This window comes from Pan paniscus, chromosome 9, assembly GCF_029289425.2.
Source record: "Pan paniscus chromosome 9, NHGRI_mPanPan1-v2.0_pri, whole genome shotgun sequence".
Taxonomy (NCBI): Eukaryota; Metazoa; Chordata; class Mammalia; order Primates; family Hominidae; genus Pan; species Pan paniscus.
The window spans coordinates 62,122,967-62,136,197 of record NC_073258.2 but is presented as its reverse complement, the minus strand read 5'-3'; positions in this window follow the sequence as shown (position 1 = coordinate 62,136,197).

Here is a 13,231-nt window from a genome sequence, read left to right as displayed (position 1 = left end):
ACTTCCTATTGTGCCAGACACTTTATATGGAACCTTAACCCTCAGTTCTCATTACAACTCAACCAAGTAGAATGTGTCCTTAGCACAGCCTTGCAGATAATGACACTGAAGTTAGAGAGGTAGTTTGCTCAAGATCCCACAACTAAGAAGTAGTAGGGGTAGGCTCTGAACTCAGGTCTGTTTGGATGAAGACCCTGGGCTCTTAACCACAGGGGTGGGTTGTGGTACAAGCATAAAGGCTTTGGCTGAAACATGGCACCACGGGCAGGAAAGGCTCTGGTTCTACGAGACTCTAAATTTTGGACCAGCCCTGCTCCTGGGCCAAGCCAAACCCACTCCTTAGTCTCTTGAATCCTGAAATTTCTCAGTCCTGACCACAGTCTCCAAACCAGCTACAGCCAAACCTTGTGTTTCCTGAGGCCCAGAATTTTCTACCATGTTCTAAATATTTAGCATCTAAATGTACATACATTAGCTCTAATCACTTAGTCACTCATTCAACACAACTTTATCTGTGTTCTAGGTGCTGGGGACACTACACGGACCAAAACAGACAAATATCCCTGTTTTTACAGAGCTTATATTTTAGTGGGAGAGAAACATAATCAACAATAGACATAATAAATAGGTTATATGGAAAAAAAGAAACAGAGCCGTGTAAGAGAGGCTAGGAGTGTGAACAGGGGTTACAATTGTAAATGGGTAGTAGCTTAACTTAGCCTCTTCCCCCTCAAATGGAGCCTGGAAAAAGGGCTTGTTTGCGACAGGTTATTTGGGAATGTGATCCGAGGGAACAGGTTGAGGAACAAAGAGAAGAGAAATAGGAAAAGAAGGAAAGTCAATAAAAGGATGCCTCATTGATTTGGCCACACTATGGACAACTAGTACTCGATCTCAGACTTCTGAAATGGTTCTCATAACTATCTGTCCATGTGTGGTCTCCATTCCTACCACCCATTGCACCAGCACTGATGTGGCCAATGGAGAGAAGCTGGCTAATGTCCTCTTGATAGTCGTAGGCCTCCCTGTGGTAGAGCTTCTCTACTGGACATTAACATACATCGTGTCCATCCACATGCCTCTACCCCAGATATCCTTGCCTCTGATTTTCCAGTCTTGTTCCTTCCAGGCCCCTGCCCAGGAGTCCATGTATATCTATACCTCCACTTGTTTCCATATACAGTCCACGAATGACCAAAGGTACTATCCCATCTCTGCCTACTGCCAGTATTTCCCTTTACCATTGTTCTTCAGAGCCACCTCTGAGTGAGGTTATAGTATAGCTTCTGTCCATTTCTGGCTAGTAACAACCGATTGTGCTGCCCCATTTGTGAACCAGGTCTGAAGTTTTCCACTTCTATCAGAAAGAGCTTTCTCAAGGCCATAGATGTGAGTTAAAAGAGAAATATGGGGCCGGGCGTGGGGGTTCACACCTGTCATCCCAGCACTTTGGGAGGCCAAGGTGGGTGGATCATGAGGCCAGGAGTTCGAGATCAGCCTGGGCAAGATGGTGAAACCCCGTCTCTACTAAAAATACAAAAAAAAAAAAAAAAAATTAGCCAGGTGTGGTGGCAGGCACCTGTAATCCCAGCTACTTGGGAGGCTGAGGCAGAGAATTGCTTGAACCCGGGAGGCAGAGGTTGCAGTGAGCCGAGATCACACCACTGCACTCCAACCTGGGCGACAGAACGAGACTCAGTCTCAGGAAAAAAAGAGAGAGAGAGAGAAATATGGATGCAAAAGAGGCAGGTGCCATCTGTCCATGTAACTTACTTGTACCTTCTGGTTCTGTTTGGGTTTGAAGCAATTGTACAGCTGCTGCCCCTCTCCCCAGATCTTATAGCCTGGTGTGTGATGGGGTCTTGTGGTCCCTTAGTTGTTGGTGACCCATCTTCAGGCACACGTCTCTATCAGGGCCCAGTAGCACCCTAGGATATGATTTTCAAGTGACAAGCATTTCTCTGCTGCAGGAGCCATGGCTTTGGTTCAGCACCCTAGAGGTTTGTGCTGCAAAATTCTCTTTTTTGGAGCCTTCCAGAGACTCCATATGGCATCCTTATCCATGTGGCATCTCTGATATGACTGAACACGATTGTCGTAGGGCGGCACAGCAGCTTGCACCATTGCCTGGACCTGCCACAGCGCCTTCTCTCGTGCTGGGCCTCCCTCGGCACTAGCAGCCCCTCAAGTCACATGATAAATGGTCCGACAGAATTCCCCAGGATGCTTTAAAATCCAGAAGTACCCACCCTGTGCTGTGCCTTGTTCTTACTGATGGGGGATGCAAGTTACAAAGGCTTGTTCTTTACCCTAGAGATAATGTCCCAACATGCCCCAGACCTTGGGACCCTTAAAATCTTTCCCAATGTGGCAGCCACCAAAATCTTTTTGGAGCTTATTTCTTACCTTTTAGCATACAGAGGGCAGCAGTTCTCAAATTTTTTGGTCAGAAGACCCCTTTATATTCTTAAAAATTATGGAGGACCTCATAGAACTTTTGTTCATGTGGGTAATATCTACTGATATTTATCGTATTAAAAGTTAAAACTGAGAACTCCGGGAGATGGAGAGTACAATCATGGGTACCAGAGGCTGGGAAGGGTAGTGGGGATGGGGGAGTGGGGATGGTTAATGGGTACAAAAATATATAGAATGAATAAGATTTAGTATTTGATAGCACAACAGGATAATTACAGTCTACAATAATTTATTGTACATTTAAAAACAGCTAAAAGCTTATAATTGGATAGTTTCTAACACAAAGAAAGGATAAATGCTTGAGGTGATGGACACACCATTTACCCTGATGTGATTATTACACATTATATACTTGTATCAAAATATCTCATGTAGGCCGGGGGCAGTGGCTCATGCCTGTAATCCCAGCACTTTGGGAGGCCGAGGCGGGTGGATTGCCCAAGCTCAGGGGTTCAAGACAAGCCTGACCGACATGGTGAAACCCCATCTCTACTAAAAATACAAAAAAAAATTATCCAGGCGTAATAGTGCGCACCTGTAATTCCAGCTACTTGGGAGGCTGAGGCAGAAGAATCACTTGAACCTGGGAGGTGGAGGTTGCAGTGAGCCGAAATAGTGCCACTGCACTCCAGCCTGGGTGACAGTGAGACTCTGTCTCAAAAAAAACAAAAAAAAAACAAAAAAAACTCACATACTCCATAAACGTATATATACATACACACACCTACTATATACCCATAAAAATTAAAAATTAAAAAAGTTTAAACAAAAAACTGAGACATTTAAAATATTTATTTAATACATTTTAAAATATAAACAGCAAACTCATTACATGTCAATATAAATAACACTTTCTGTGAAAAATTACTGTATATCCCAAACCCCACAAAATTATTGGGGGCCGGGCATGGTGGCTCGCTCCTGTAATCCCAACAATTTGGGAGGTCGAGGGGAGCCAATCACCTGAGGTCAGGAGTTCAAGACCAGCCTGGCCAATATGGTGAAACCCCTTCCCTACTAAAAATACAAAAATTAGCCAGGTGTGGTGGTGGGTGCCTGTAATCCCACCTACTTGGGAGGCTGAGGCAGGAGAATGGCTTGAACCCAGGCTGCAGAAGTTGCGGTGAGCCAAGATGGTGCCAGTGCACTCTAGCCTGGGTGACAGAGCGAGGCTCCGTCTAAAAAAAAAAATAAAATTATTGGGATATTATTGTTTTATATTTTTGCAAATGTCTTGAACATCCAGCTTTGTAGAAGCCACCTGGATTTTCATATCTGCTTCTTCATTTAATTTGTGGAGATATGTTATTTAGATTGAAGTATATGGGAAAAAATCTGGTCTCACAATATGGAGTAGATAAAAGGAGGAGTATTTTAATAGGATTTTAAAAATAATTGTAGATATTCTTTTCTGATATTGAAAAGTTGGCAAGTGATAGTTTCCAAAGGTTAGCTCCAATGTGAAATCTGAAATCGTATCAAAGACCTTTTATATATTTTTCAAGTCCATTGTTCTATCTTGTACTTTGAATGGATCTCTTATCCATGCATGATTTTGTAAAAATATGTCTCAGTCATTGTGGAACATACTGTTCTACAGTCCATTTTTAAAATCCATTGTTCTATCTTGTACTTTGAATGGATCTCTTATCCAGGCATGATTTTGTAATAACATGCCTCAGTTATTATAGAACATACTGGTTCACAGATGCAGAAGTTATTCAGATCTTCCAAATGTTGACATATTTCGTTACACAGTATCAAAAATCACATTCATTGATATCATCTCTGATCCCATCAGAGAACTTTGAGTATCGGAAAGATGTCAAGATCATGACATGGGTTTTCTAACATTTGAATTTTTACTTAAAAGCTCTGATTTCATCAATGGCAACAAATACTGTCTTTTTCTTTCAAGTGACAGGCTCACTTTGTTCATTTTCAAACAATTGTCTGCCAAATTTTTAAGTCTGAATAACCATAGTTTCAAGTAAAAATGGTGTTCCATGGGGGAAAACGTCTAGTTCAGCTGGCAAATCCAAAAATAGCACAAGTGCTTTTTTTCCCAGAGCTACCTTCATACTGTAGTATTCAGCAGGCGTGCTTTTTGCTTACTTCTTATTTGTCACATAGAATAAAGATTGTGCTTTAATAATATTAATAATTTTAACTGCTTCATTGAGGACATTCTTAAATAAAAGAACGCATCCTCTGAATGCATCAATGAAAAACTCCAACAGCTACTACTGCAGCTTGATGCCACTGCTATTTTTTTTTTTTCTTTGGCAAGGTGTCACTCTGTAGCCCAGTCTGGAGTGCAGTGGCGTGATCTTGGCTCACTGAAACCTCCACCTCCCAGGTTTTAATGATTCTCCTGCCTCAGCTTTCTGAGAAGCTGGGATTACAGGCATGTGCCACCATGCCTGGCTAATTTTTGTATATTTAGTAGAGACAGAGTTTAGCCATGTTGGCCAGACTGATCTCAAACTCCTGGCCTCAAGTGAACTGCCTGCCACAGCCTCCCAAAGTGTTGGGATTACAGGCGTGTGCCACCGTGTCCAGCCTGGCGCCAAGGCTTTGATTCATGTGAAGGCACAAGTGGTTTTACTCATCATTGCTTTTGCTCCAGGCAAATTATGTCAGTGAAAAAGGCAAATTGTATCTTTATGTTTATATGCAAATAATTTTGAACTCGTGGACCACTGAAAGGGTTTCAGGGATCCTTAGGGGTTCATGAACCTCACTTTGAGAAGGGAGAGAAGAACCATGGTGCTCAGAGCTGAAACTTAGCATCTTGAATATCCGACCTAGTTCTTCTCCTAAGCATTACTTGAGACACGTAAGCTCTCTTCAAGGGGCAGCCCAGCTCTCTGTTCCCCCTTATGTATAGGATTCCAAGGTGCCTGATCAGTTTCCATTGAAGTGTGGTGTCCACTGAACCCAACACTCTATGAAGGAACTAATCAGTCTGGGGTCTAGCAGAGTGAGGTCCCTGATACCAAATTTAACCTTTATTATAACAATCAAAGCCTCCGAACTACATTAGAGGAATTCTGGAAAATTAGGAAAAGAAAAAAAGTCACCTATAGTCACACTACCTTGACAACCACTGTCATGCTGTAGCCTAGGGTGGCCTAAAGGTTGACTCATCCTGAACTTACTGTTGTTGAAAAAATCCCAGGGCTATTTTTTTTGTCTTGATGCTGCTAAGCCACATCATTCTGGCCCTTTCCAGTTGGGTCTTAGGTTCCCAAGAGGGGGACCTGATATTCAGATCTATCCACTTCATTCATATAGAGCTCCCCTGTCAGTGGTCCAGAACCCATTGCCCAATTGGACTAACCCTTCTAGCTTCATGTGATCTGCACATAGAATGCATCCATGTCAATGGCTCTTTCCTAAATTCCCTGTTGAGGCTTAGAAAATGATACCCCAAATAAAGTCCTCCACAGTAGCCTCAGAAGCAACCATTTTTCTCTAACCTTCTGCCCTCAAGTCTCTCAGTCCCATGCTCCCCCAAGATTAGCCATAGAAACTGGAATCCCTCTTCTCCAAGGCAGGTAGAAACAGAACCCTTTTCCCCCAAAGTCAGCCATAAAACCTAATTATATTACTCTACTCTAAGTTTCCCTCCACCTTTCTGTATAAAAACTGGCCATAAAGAAATTTTCTTGGTTTTGGCTTTGTTTGACTCTATGTAGGTTGTAAGACTCCCATTCCAGAGAGAGCCCCGTCCTACCCCCAGAAGGAAGGAATGCAGCACAGAGAGGCCAAAAAGAATCTAGAACCCGGGATACCAAGAAGAATCTAGAACCCAGGATACCTAGAAGAATCTAGCCAGACAGGCCTTGTTTGACTGTATGTAGGTCATAAGACTCCCATTCCAGCGAGAGTCCTGTCCTACACCCAGAAGGAAGGAATGCAGCACAGAGAGGCCAAGAAGAATCTAGACAGACGGGCCTTGCTAGGTTTCCCCACTCAGTCCGTTAGCATTAGATCATACCCTTAGGGAGCCTGGATAGCTCAGTCGGTAGAGCATTAGATCATACGCTTTTTGTTCAATTCTGTATCTACACGGCTGTCCACACTTTGCTGAACCTAAGCATCAAAGTGGACAAGTTCCCTCGTCTCTTTGGGTATTCACTCTGTAGGCTCCCATGTACACACATTAAATACATCTGTATGCTTTTTCTCCTATTTATCTGCCTCTTCTCTGAGATTTTTCAGTGAAACTTCAGAGGGCAAAAGGGAAGTTTCCCCTTGGTGCCCCCACACCCCATGGGAATCTTGGATTATAGCTCTTGATGGTGAAACCACCCGCACTGATGATGCATCCCTTCTGTATTAGTTTTCTAGGCTGCTGTAACAAATTACTACAGACACGGTGGTTTAAAACATCAGAAATGTCTTCTCTCACAATTCTGGAGGCTGGAAGTCTAAAATGAAGGTGTTGACAGGGCTGCTTTCCCTCAAGAGTCACTAGGGGAGAATCTGTTCCTGCCCTCTTTTACCTCCTGGTGGCAGTGGGAGTTCCCTGGCATCCCTTGGCTTGTGGCTTCTCTTCTATGAGGGTCTATCCAATCTCACTCTGCCTTTCTCTTGTTCGGGCACTTGATATTTTAATTTTTTCCCAAACCTCTTGTGTCACTTCATAGGGCATTTCTGACAGCTGTTAGGGTCCATCTCAATAGTCAAGAATAAGCTCCCTTCTTCAAGATCTTTAATTTGAGCAAATATTTCACCCTACGAGGTAATATTCACAGGTTTCAGGGATTAGGATGTGGACATATACTTTCATGGGGGAGGCACCATTCAGCAGACATTTATTTGTAGCAGCAGTTTTCAGCGAGGAATAATTTTGCCCCCAGGGGATGTTTGGTAATGTCTAAGATATTTTTCGGTTGTCACAACTGTGGGGGATGGAGTGCAGCAAGCATCTGTGAATAGAGGCCAGGAACGCTGTTGAACACGCTACAGTTCACAGGACAGCTCCCCACAGCAAAGAAGTATCTAGTCCAGAGTGCCAGTGGTGTCGATGTTGAGAAATTCTGACTTACAGTAAATTAGTATTATAGTATACACTATCCGAAAAGCAACTGCTGTCATCCCTGTCTCTAACTTTTTTTCATTATCGCCTTTATTACGTGTGACATTAAATCTATTCTATCCCATATTTATTTGCTTGTTGTCTCTTTCCCATCCCAAGGGCAGAGATGTTTGTCTGTTTCATTCACTGTTGTGTCCTCAGCACCTTGAATAGCACTCAGCACATTGTGAACATTCTCAATATTTACTCAATTTATTAGTTAATAACGGTGCAGATATTTCCTCTCTCTCTGTCTCTCTCTCTTTCTCTCTCTCTGTCTGTCTGTCTCCAGGGTCTTGCTGTGTCACCCGGGCTGAAATGCAATGGCACAATCATGGCTCAATGCAGCCTTGACCACCTAGGCTCAAGAGATCCTCCCACCTCAGCCTCCTGCCTGGCTAATTTTTAAATTTTTTATAGAGATGGAGTTTTTATTTTATCTTATTTTTTGAGATGGAGTCTCATTCTGTCACCCAGGCTGGAGTGCAGTGGCACAATCTCAGCTCACTGCAACCTCCACCTCCTGGATTCAAGCGATTCTCCTGTCTCAGCCTCCCCAGTAGCTGGGATTACAGATACACGCCACCACACCCGGCTAATTTTTGTATTTTTAGTAGAGACAGGGTTTCACCATATTTGTCAGACTGGTCTCGAACTCCTGACCTCAGGTGATCCACCCTCCTCGGCCTCCCAAAGTGCTGGGATTACAGGCGTGAGCCACCGCACCGCACCAGGCCTGAGTTGGAGTGTTGCCAAGTTGCCCAGGCCAATCTCGATCTCCTGGGCTCAAGCGATCCTCTCGCCTTCATCTCCCAAAGCTCTGGGGTTATAGGCATGAGCTACCACGCCTGGCAGGTACAGACATTTCTTGAGCCCTTACTCTATGCCAGCCACCATGCTGGGTTATTATCTCTTTTTGATACTCACCAAAACCCCTCTACGTTAAGTATAATTTTTCTCCTCCATTTCTCAGATAAAGAAACTGAAGAGGTTAAGTTATTGCTGAAGATCACACAGCTCTTAAGAGGTCAAACCAGGGCCCTTTCTCTGGTGACCCAACTCCAGAGTATTCCCTTGGAGAGGATGTGACTTCTAGGTACCAGGCACGGTGCCAGGCACTGAAACAGAGAGGAAGAAAACACGAGCCCTGTCTTCAAAAAGTCACTAGTCCAGTGGGAGAAACAGGCAAGTAAGCAGGCTCGTGTGACATGAGTTGCCGCGAGGGATGATGAGGGAGAACTGATATAGGCTGGATGTTTGTCCCCCCAATCTCATGCTGAAATGTAATCCCTAGTTTTGGAGGTGGGGTCTGACAGGAGGTGATTGGATCATTGTGGCAGATCCTTACGAATGGCTTATCACCATCCCCATCCCTTATGGTAATAGGGAGTTCTTGCTCTGTTAGTTTATGGGAGATCTGGTTGTTTAAAAGACTCTGGGGTCTCCCCCTTCTCTCTCTTGTTCTCTTTGTCGCCATGTGACATGCTGGCTCCCCTTTGCCTTCCATCATGATTGCAAGCTTCCTGAGGCCTCACCAGAAGCAGATGCTGGCACTATGCTTCTTATGCAGCCTGCAGAACCATGAGCCAATTAAACCTCTTTTCTTTTTCTTCTTCTTTTTTTTTTTTTTTTTTTTTGAGACAGAGTTTTGCTCTGTCTCCCAGGCTGGAGTGCAGTAGCACAATCTTGGCTCACTGTAACTTCCACCTCCCAGGTTCAAGCAGTTCTCCTGCCTCAGTCTCCTGAGTAGCTGGGATTACAGGTGCCCGCCACCACACCCGGCTAGTTTTTGTATTTTTAGTAGAGATGGGGTTTCACCATGTTGGCCAGGCTGGTTGTGAACTCCTGACCTAGTGATCTACCCGCTTCGGCCTCCCAAAGTGCTGAGATCACAGGCATGAGCCACCACGCCCAGCACCTCTTTTCTTTATAATTACTCAGCCTCAAGTATTTCTTTACAGCCATGCAAGAACAGACTAACCCAGGATCCCAGCCCTGAAAAATCAGGGGAGACTACTCAGAAGAGGTGACATCTGGGTCAAGTCCTGAGGGATCAGTATTCATGAGTCATAGAAAGTTCTAGGCTAGAGGAGCAGCATGTGCCAAGTTCCAGATGAAAGGTGGCTGGAAGCTGACCATGGCTGAAGGCAGGGTGGGAGCAGGAGACATGGAGAGAGAGCAGTCAGAGATGAACTTGGGAGTTGGTCCGGAAGGGGTTAATCCTGGAGGGCCTGCAAAGTTGGACAAAGAAGTTGAGACTTTGTCCTGGAGAATCCAGAACCAGAGGGTGCCCTTTCAGGGTTTCAAGCACGCTGGCTTCAGTGCTGAACGTGAACCGAAAGGTCCTACTGCAGTGGTTCAGGAAGGGAATGCTGGCTGCCCAAACAGGGGCAGTGTTGTGGGGGTGAGAGAGAGATGGGTGGACACAAAACAGAATGACCAGGCAACATCAATAGAACTTAGGGGCAGGACCCTTGGGGATATCTGCAACAGGGGGCAGGCATGACTGCAATCCGTTTTCTAAAAGGTGGGTGAGAATGAACACTTAATAAAATGATGTAAGAAGAAAAAACTATCTTTGGCAAAATGTTGCCTCCCCCTCCAGATCCCAGTCTGTGGATGGCCTCACTCCTCCTGGGTGCTAAGGGACAGGGAAGACAATATGAGGGTGTATCCTCTACTGTCATCCTCCCCACTGGGGGCCATGGCCTTCCACAAGCCAGTCCACAGTCTATGTCTCATCCTAAGCTGTGGCCCTGGGAATGTGCTGCTGATTCATTCTGGCCCTATCGGCTTGGAAAGGTGTCTGCTCTGTCCTACTCCTTTCAAGGCACCGGGCTGTCCTTGTAGTCATGGGGATGGGGCCAAACATCAGTTCTCAACCTTGTCCTGCCACAAGTAAATGATATTCCATGGGCAGCCACTTGTCTCCATTGGGAATGGGAATGATGTGTGGACAATTCAGCAGTAGGTTACCTGCAATTCCTGGTGCACCTGCTACACACCAGGGCATGCTGGGACTGACCACCCTGGAGTGAGCAGGATGTTGGGATTGGTCACTGCAGCATAAGAAGCTGCTGTGGATGAATGCCTGCATAGCAGTCCAAAAATTCCCCAGACTGTCACTGTCCTTCCCTCTACTTTGCCTCTCCTCAATCTGTGGCTATTATGCTTTTATCCAGGTGGCTCAATTTTTTAATTTTCACCTATTGTCAAGCCCAGGATCACCCTACAGGTGTAGAGAGTAGGTTGGCCAGGTATAAGAGAAATCTAAATTGTTCTGAAGGTGTGAGGCAGACCTTGGCTAGATCTGGGGGATAACCTTGCCCCAACTGCAGGGGCCACCTCTTGGTCCTCCTTGCACATTCTTGATGAGGCTGTGTGTATTTGATGCTCACCTGTGAACTATAAAACCTGTGGGCAACACAGCAGGATGGTGCCAGTGCATTACTAAGAAATTGTACCTGGAGAGTGAAAGTTGGATCAAGGTTTCATTGCTTCATTTTTTTCAACCACATAAAGTAATTGTGCTGGGTTTTAAAAGGTAGAGCTGGGGGCCTAAGTGGTTAGTCAAGTCCTACTTTTGAACTTCCTAAAATCTGACGTCTCTCACCCTGCCCTGGCAGAGTGCCATCAGGAGAATCTAGGAGACTCGAGAAGCCACTTCACCTAACATCCTCATTGTGATCTCTCTAAGAACGCTCGCTGATGACGCAGCCCCTGTGCTTCTCACACTCAACAGTAGCTGTGTTAGATGCACAGGTTAAAAGGCTCATTTTCACCAGCCTCCAACCAAGGCATCTGCAGGGACACTTCAGCATGTCACCACACCAGACAGCATTGCTGCCCTTGGCTCTCTGTGAGCATGCAGGCCCAGAGATGCCAGATCCTCTGCAATTTCAGGAGTAGCCAAAAGTCCGGATCTTCATGCTAATACTTCTGATTGTTTTTTTTTTTTTTTGAGATAGAGTTTTGCTCTTGTCGTCCAGGCTGGAGTGCAATGGTGCGATCTGGGCTCACTGCAACCTCCGCCTCCTGGGTTCAAGCGATTCTCTTGCCTTAGCCTCCTGAGTAGCTGGGATTACAGGCCTGTGCCACCACGCCCGGCTAATTTTGTGTTTTTAGTAGAGATGGGGTTTCTCCATGTTGGTCAGGCTGGTCTCAAATTCCCGACCTCAGGCGATCCACCCACCTCGGCCTCCCAAAGTGCTGGGATTACAGGCGTGAGCCACCGTGCCCGGCCAATACTTCTGAATTTTTAAGGAGATAACTAAAACTTCAAAAATGTTTTAAAATTAAAAAACAATATGGCCGGGCACGGTGGCTCATGCCTATAATCCCAGCACTCTGGGAGGCCGAGGTAGGTGGATCACTTGAGGTCAGGAGTTTGAGGCCAGCCTGGCCACCATGGCGAAACCCCTTCTCTACTAAAAATACAAAAATTAGCTGGGCACGGTGGCGGGCACCTGTAGTCCCAGCTACTCGGGAGGCTGAGGCACGAGAATCTCTTGAACCCAGGATTCGGAGGTTGCAGTGAGCCGAGGTCACCCCACTGCACTCCAGCCTCCAGCCTGGGTGACACAGTGAGACTCCATCTCAAAAAAAAATAATAAATAAAAAATAAAAAGAGAAACAATAACAGAAGCTACAACAAAAACTAAACACCATGTAACTAAACACTATCAGAGCCAAACCACATAGACCTGTGGGTCACGGCCATGGCCCACCAGCTCTGGGGCTCCTCAGTTCTAAGATTCTGCTCTCCAGCTCCCTCCCACTGGTCATCAGTGTTGTGACTCGTGCCCTGGGTGACAGTCATGTCCGCTTTTGGAACATTACTTCCCCTATCTGCAAGAGGCAAGTCACCCCTACCTTCTCCCCAGCTAAATGTGTCCCCAGGACTTTCCCCAGTGAACCAGCCCAGCACCTGGCCCCCTGTTACCTTGGAGATGGAGGCTGGGCAGTAAGAAAGACGCTGGGCTGGGTGCGGTAGCTCACACCTGTAATCCCAGCACTTTTGAAGGCTAAGGCAGATGGATTACCTGAGGTCAGGCATTTGAGACCAGCCTGGCTGACATGGTGAAACCCCATCTCCACTAAAAAACACAAAAATTAGCCGGGCGTGGTGGCGCATGCCTGTAATCCCAGCTACTCAGGAGGCTGAGGCAGGAGAATTGCTTGAGCCTGGGAGGCAGAGGTTGCAGTGAGCCGAGATCGTGCCACTGCACTCCAGGCTGGCCAACAGAGTGTGACTCTGTCTCAAAAAAAAAAAAAAAAAAAAAAAAAAAAAGATGCTGCACTCCTCTTTTCTTTGCTACTTTCCTCTCCTGGGTTTTTCTCTGCAGGCCACACTGCTTTTAGAAGCCTTTCCCTTCATCTACCACCCGCTGAACATCACTGATGGCAGGCCAGCACTCTCTCAGCTCTCTGGGTAAGACTCAGCTCTCTGGGCTGAGTCTGAGCTCATCTGCCAGCCTAGTGATCTTGCCAAGAGAGGAAGGAGCTGGATCTGATGTGATCTGAACTTCGTCACCATACCGTCACAGCTGATGACCTAAGCTTCCTCCAAGTCGAGGGATGGTGCAGCTCCATTGAAGCCTCCTCTTCTCTCCTCCAGGCTCTGCCCACCTCACGAGAGCACATGGTCCTGACTGCAGTGACTGCAGG